Raw genomic sequence first — 7,363 nt, 5'->3', positions numbered from 1 at the left:
CTTTTATCAATTTCCACAGAATCCTTAGAACTCCTGAAGCACTCTTGTACACTCTGTACGGAACTCCATTAGGCCCTGGAGATGATGAAGCCCTTGCCTTTCTCACAACCTGCTCTATCTCTTTCCACTTAGGTGCACAGACCTCCATTTGGTATTCTGGTGGATTGACAGGTGGGATGTCTGACGGAATTGACATAGGCTCATGCCTTTTTGCATCTGTATGCGTTTTCTCCAAATATCTCTCTAGCTCAACCCTAGATGCTTTTAAAGTGCCATTCTTCTCACTGGTAAATAACTTCTTTATGAATTTGAATGGATCTTTGTAGAAATTAGCCCTCTCACGTTCCTTCTTTTTGTAGCGTTTCCGTAGGCGCTCAGCTCTGCGTAATGTTGCAAGCTTATCTTTTATGGCCCTTTGTAAGAGATTGAGTCCCTCCTTCTGACTTTGTTCCGCTCTTTTCCATTGCTTCCTCAGCTGTCTCCTTTCTCTAACTAACCCTTCAATTTTCTGCTGCCGTCTAGACAATCCAGGAGTAGTTTGTACTTTTTCCTTCCTTTTTTCCACACCAAACCTCTCACTTCCATATGCGTAAATGATGTCCCCAAATTTATCCAGCTTCTTTTCAACTGTACCAGTTAATCTTTCCAATGCAAAGCATAGATCTGTGTTTACCGTGTCCCATGCAGTTTTCTCACTAGCTCTTGGCCATCTAACTCCAGGCCTATGCCCGTTGAGGTTCTTTTCTCTCTTATGCTGGTTAGTCTGACCGGGTTCACAAGGATCAATGTGTTCATCACTAACTGTGCAAACCCTCATCTCCTCTATGACAGGGGTGCTGATATCCTGCGAACTGTGGTTTGCTTCCTGTCGCTGGATTTCATTCGACTGACTTGACTGACTCCGTAAGAAGTACTGATCAATGCGAGGCCCTTGTCCCTTCTCCCTCAAGCATTTCATTTTCCCTTGATGAATCTTCAAACCCCTGACCGTTGTCGCCTTGCTCCAGCCACAGACACAAGCTTGGAGTTCAATGGCTTTGCTAACTGCTGAACCTGAACTAATCTTTTGTGAAGTACTCTCCATACTCATATCCGTTTCCATTCCAAAGTCGTTAACCATGTTGTCCACCATTGAGTCATCTTCCGCCCCTCTCGCAGACTCTAGGGGTCTTTTCCTCTTTAATTCAGAAGCCTTGGGCGGGTGTCTCCAGCATCCTGTAAACACAGAGCTGGATACTGCCGACAAGGGTAGCTAACCCTTACCAGCCCCATTGGGGTCTCTTTCCTCCTGTCAGCTGTCTCTCCAGGCTGTCACAAGGTCTTTCCCTTGTTGCCAGCAGCACTATTCACCGCAGTCACTGGACGTATCCAGATCTTCATGATTTCCATTACACGAGAGTAGATGTTAAAACTTCATGCTGATTTGTACTCGGCTTTCGCCAAGATAAGCACCAACTAAGACGTAGCTTTACAGTAACCTATGCTTCTCCATCCATTTACGCTTCTTTCCATCTGGTGACGTGAATCTCCTTCTGTCTGGTGTTAATAGTGTATTTGCGCGTCAGCACACACAACGGCTGCAACCACAGTGCGGTCCCCCCATAACAACCCTCTGGATTGAGCGGAGTAGGGAACATCTCTAGGGTCTTCAAGTGGGCACCTTCCATCCTCAGTGTTTCGTCGACTAGCCCACGACACCTCAAGAGGGCTCGACAGTGACTCTGGCGTCCCAGAGTCACCCCCCTCCGTCCCCCACTCAACTCAGCCCAGCTTACTGACCTCTACTTCCCTCTTGCTGCTGAGTAGGGGTGTGCAAAGCAGCCGGTATTTGTATCTGTATTTGTATTTGTTGAGGGGGAAAAAGTATTTGTATTTGTATTCGAGTAAAATCCAAAATAGGCGTAAAAATCTAGTTTTTTTGCGTTACAATTCTAATTTACGTTATAGTGTAAGTATTCTTTAATTATATAAATCCAGCAATGAACATGTAGCCTACCAAGGAACGTCATTGAAAAGAAAATAACATAACAGCCATTACCTCATCCATGGTTAAACCAACAACTAATAAAATACCATTGTGAACATTATGAATCCCACCACCACCCGTCCTTGTTGGAGGACGCTGAACAGACAGAATAAGTAAGGGATAATGTATAGCGAGGCGGTTGATTATGAGCCTGACGTGAAGCGGGGGGGGTCTTGAATCAGCCTGAAGGGTTTGTATTCGCTATAACAACCACCTCGCTATACATTATCCCTTTTACTACATGGCTACCTACCAAATAAATCAATAATTTGACTCAAAATATTGATTTAAAAAGGAGTTTATTGATTTAAAAACTATTGTATTGCTTCCGCTAAAAAAAATAGTCCGTTCCGTCTCTACGTTTAGAATCCATGGCAACGCTCTGTTTTTCGTGGCAACGGTGTGTTATACTTAGCAGCGGTCTGTTATTAAGAAATAACCATGGAAATAACAGACCGCATTCTACATTAGAATTCAACCAAGCCATGTAATAAAAACAAATAATTACGGAGCTAACAGAGCTACGTAAACAGAGCGAACATGAGAGCACCCGGCTGCAGACGTCAATAATGCAGCGTAATGAAATAATCTCCCGATCAAACTCCACTTCCCGAAAGTTATAAACTGCCTCCGGAACCCAGTTAAGGTACAAAAATCTATTCAACAAAAATAGTAATGCAGTTAAGTGTTTTTTCGCTCAGCCGAGCCCTCTCTGTTGCTGTGTGGAGCAGCCTGTGTCAGTCACCTCTTCCTGAACGTCACTCACTCACTCGCGCACTGCGGTCTCGTGAGGAAACGCAGCTTTTTGATATAAAGTCTTTCTTGTTCCCGAATACAAATATTTTCTAAAGTATTTGTTCGAAATAAGTATTCGTAAAAAACACGTTATTTGTGCCTTTCCGAATACCGTATTCGGGTTCGGCTCCACCCCTACTGCTGAGACCTAACCAAAACCTCATTCACGCAATATACACAGGAACGTAATGACTATAAATACTATACAACCTCTACAAATAAACCAACAGTGCTGCTGAGACCTAACCACAATCTCACAATCTCTCCGCAACCCAACCATACGCGCCAACCCGTTTGTCTAAGGCTGTCGAGCCCCACTGGTGCGTTAATATGCAGTTTCAGTGGCAACGGTTCCGTATGGCATACCACCTACCGCAAATCACAATATCTGCCCAACCAACCGTCATTCACGCAATATACAGAGGAACGTAATGACTGTAAATACTATACAACCTCTACACATAAACCAACAGTGCTGCTGAGACCTAACCACAATCTCACAATCTCTCCGCAACCCAACCATACGCGCCAACCCGTTTGACTAAGGCTGTCGAGCCCCACTGGTGCGTTAATATGCAGTTTCAGTGGCAACGGTTCCGTATGGCATACCACCTACCGCAACTCACAATATCTGCCCAACATCCCGTCATTCACGCAATATACACAGGAACGTAATGACTGTAAATACTATACAACCTATACAAATAAACCAACACCCTTCAAGTTTTCAAGAATTCTACGAAACCGTAGCATGGCGGCCTGTCCTCAGCCAGCTAGAATCTTTCCGTCTCAACCACAGCCAGTTGCTGCTCCTTTCTGCTGCTTCAGATAAGTTCTTTACTGTGCGAAGCAACTCTTGACCACTGAATCCGACGTCTCTGAGGAGCCGGGTTGTAGAGTGTGCCACAAAACCTCGACAACCCACTTCCACTGGATAAAGGAAGTGGAAGTGGAAATTATAAAACCATTATAATACAATTTTCGCGGTTAGTTCAAATGAAGATGATGAAAAAAGTTAAAATAGGTTCCTGCAAACAAAAGGTTCTTTAATAAAATAAACTCAGGAAATCCAAAAGGCGAGAAGGCAATGTAACAGAGTGTCTGTCTACACAAACAATACCAGACAACAACTGAATAAAAAGGAGGAAATTAACAAGATAGGGTGATTGAACTCAAAAGAACAGGGGATGACTCGTTAATCAGAAACCATAGTTACAAATGCGGAGCGGGAAACTGGTATAAAGGAAAACAGGTGGCTGATAAAAACAAATAAATGTTCATGAAAATGACAGTTTGTGACAACAATAAAATACAGGATGTGCTCTCTCAGTTCAGTGAAAATCAAAACCTTGAAATAACACTGAGCAATAAAGGCAGAGATGAACAGTATTTTAAATTTATTGTCATATCTGTGTCCTCTTATATATTATTTCTTAAATGTAATCAATAAATTCAATCAGAATACAAAGACACTGTATGGCTATTATCACCAATAAAATTATGTCAGTATCAATAAAATCTTTGTATTTACACATACTGTTTAATGCAGCTCAGACATGGCATGAATGGATTTACACAGCAAATTATAATTGCATAAATTATGTTAAGGAATTAATGTTTTAAATGTAACATTTTAATGAAGAAATAATAAATGGTTGAAATAAATAAAATAATAGTCTAGTTTTTAACTATTAAACTTAAACCGCTCATCATTTAACTCAACCAACAACTGTATTTATGAATGGATAGTCTAATTGAATAATTTATTTGTCTGATTTGTTCAAATACACTGATTCTTTGAGGAACAAAACACAGTGTTGCCCGGAGACGCAGTGGTTCTGTTGTTTGTTCTGTTTCCTTTGACAGAGCAAAAATAGAATGTGTCTATGAAAGTTAGTGTGGCAAGCAGATTGAGGCAGACAGCCGTGAGAACGGGGCAAGGCCAGTGATGTGATTGATAATGAGCGCCAGCCTCTCATGGAGGAGCTTCGGGGGCATAAAAGGAGGAGCCAGACAGTGAAGGACGAGAGAGGACCAGGCCTGGACTATTTACGTTATGTTTGGTTTATGTGTGTGCGACAGTCGGCCGTGAGGCCATGATGGGGAGGAGCAGGGAACGGGGGACTCCTGCTGGCTGCCCGAACCCGGATGAGCCATCGACGTACGCCCGGGAGTGGAGGAGTCAGAGGGCCGACCACCAAAGGCTATTCAGCGCACCGCCAGGCATCGTGGAGGAGTTCACCCAGCTCCCTTCTCTCGTCTCTGTCGCTCCTTATGCTTTCGTCTCCTTTTCTCTCGCCTCGTCTGTCCTCACCCCAATGTGCCATGGCCACTGTGACTGGGGGAGTAGAGTCTCGTGGGTACCCCCTGGTCTGAGAGGGACGATGGGGGTATGTGGCAAGCTGGACGAAGCCGAGGGCCATGAGAACGGGGGGGTAAGGCCAGTGGCGGGATTGATAGTGACTCACCGGTCTTGAGTTTCTCACGGAGGAGCTTCAGAAGCATAAAAAGAGGAACGACAACAGTTAAGGACGATAGAGGACCAGGCTATGGGAATGATCCTGATGGAGCCGGTGTCTGAAGCATGCACATGTCTAAGCAGCAATCTGAATGGCCGAATGTATGGAGGTGGCAACGTAGCATAACATCAGCACCAGATTCTAATTGTCTGAAGAAGACACGCAGGCATAACCGAGGCGTGGCAACACAACATAGCGTCTCGTTCCGTTATCTGGAAACTGGGTCACATACATAACGTCTCGGTTACATATGGTAACCCTTGTTCCCTGAAGGAGGGAACGGAGACGTAGGTCGTGACCGACCAATAGGAATCTCGTTAGAGAGGCAATCTACTTCGAGTGAAACTAAAACAAGCAAATACACATTGGCATGCAATCATTTGCATCAGCTGATGAGCAGGAATGTGTTAGGTGTCGCCCAGCCCGCAGCTCTAGAGATATCTGTTAGTGAGGTGCCACGAGCCAGCGGCCCAGCGCCCAGGAGGATGCAACGCCTCTCATGGAGTATGCATGCAACCTGAGCGGGCAGGGCACGCCTTGAGCTTGGTAAGCCAAGGCGATGGCATCCACTATCCAGTGGGCCATCCTCTGCTTGGAGACAGCCTTTCCCTTCTGCTGGCCTCCGTAACAGACAAAGAGCTGGTCTGAGGTCCTGAGACTTTGAGTTCTGTCCACGTACAAACGCAGGGCGCGAACGGGACAGAGCAAAGTCAGGTCTGGGTTGGCCTCCTCCAAAGGCAGCGCTTGCAGGCTCACTACCTGGTCCCTGAAGGGAATGGTAGTGACCTTGGGCACATAGCCAGGCCGGGTGACAGCCATGTGGTATTAAGACACCGGCCTGGCTATGTGCCCAATGTTCCTACCACTCTAGGCACGATTCGTCGACCGAAAATGCGTGCAGGTCTCCTACCCTCTTGATAGAGGCCAGTGCAACCAGTAGCAAAGTCTTCATGGAGAGAAGCTTTAAGTCTACTGATTGCAGAGGCTCAAAGGGAGCATCCTGAAAATGCTCGAAGCACCAGGGAAAGGTCCCAAGGCGGTATGGCGGGGGGTGAGGAGGATTTAATCGTCTCGCCCCTCTAAGAAACCTCGTGCTTCGCAACTGTCCTGCCATCTATGTGGTCATGATATGCTGAAATAGCTGCAGCATGAACTTTAAGGGTGGAGGGAGACAGTCTTCGCTCCAACCCTTGCTGCAAGAAGGAAAGCACAGACCCTATCGAACATCTTCGGGGGTCTTCTCTACGAGAAGAACAGGTTCCACTTCAGGGCGTAAACACGTCTCGTGGACGGCGCCCGTGCTGAAGTGATGGTGTTAAGTACCTCTGGGGGTAAGTCACCTAGAACCTCCGTGTCCCGTCCAGGGACCAGACATGGAGTTTCCAGAGGTCTGGATGCGGGTGCCGTAAGGTGCCCTGTCTCTGAGTCGGAAGATCATTCCTCAGAGGAATGGGCCAGGGAGGGACTGTAACAAGGAGCATGAGTTCTGGGACCCATGTCCGTTCGGGCCAGTAAGGCGCCACCAGAAGGACCTGCTCCTCGTCCTCCCTGACTTTGCACAGTGTCTGCGCAAGTAGACTCACTGGGGGAAACGCATATTTGCAGAGGCCCCGGGGCCAGCTGTGTGCCAGTGCATCCGTGCTGAGTGTTCCCTCGGTCAGGGAGTAAAACAGATGGCAGTGGGAGGTCTCTGAGGAGGCAAACAGGTCTACCTGAGCCTCCCCGAACTCTCTCCAGATCAGCTGAACCGCCTGGGGGTGGAGTCGCCATTCTCCCGGAAGCACAGCTCGTGATAGCTCGTCGGCCACACTGCAGAGCTCGCCAGGGACATACATGGCTCGAAGCGACCTCAGATGCTTCTGACTCCAGAGGAGGAGATGGCGGGCGAGTTGCGTCATGCGATGGGAGTGTAGACCACCTTGTCGGTTGATGTACGCAACTATCGCAGTGTTGTCCGTACGGACCAGCACGTCCCGGCCCTGTAGCCATCTTTTCAAGCGGGTCAGGACGAGATATACTGCTA

The sequence above is a fragment of the Siphateles boraxobius genome, unplaced genomic scaffold (assembly GCF_051911475.1).
Source record: "Siphateles boraxobius isolate OS27281-9 unplaced genomic scaffold, OSU_SipBor_1 8, whole genome shotgun sequence".
NCBI lineage: Eukaryota > Metazoa > Chordata > Actinopteri > Cypriniformes > Leuciscidae > Siphateles > Siphateles boraxobius.
This window is presented reverse-complemented; position numbering follows the sequence as displayed.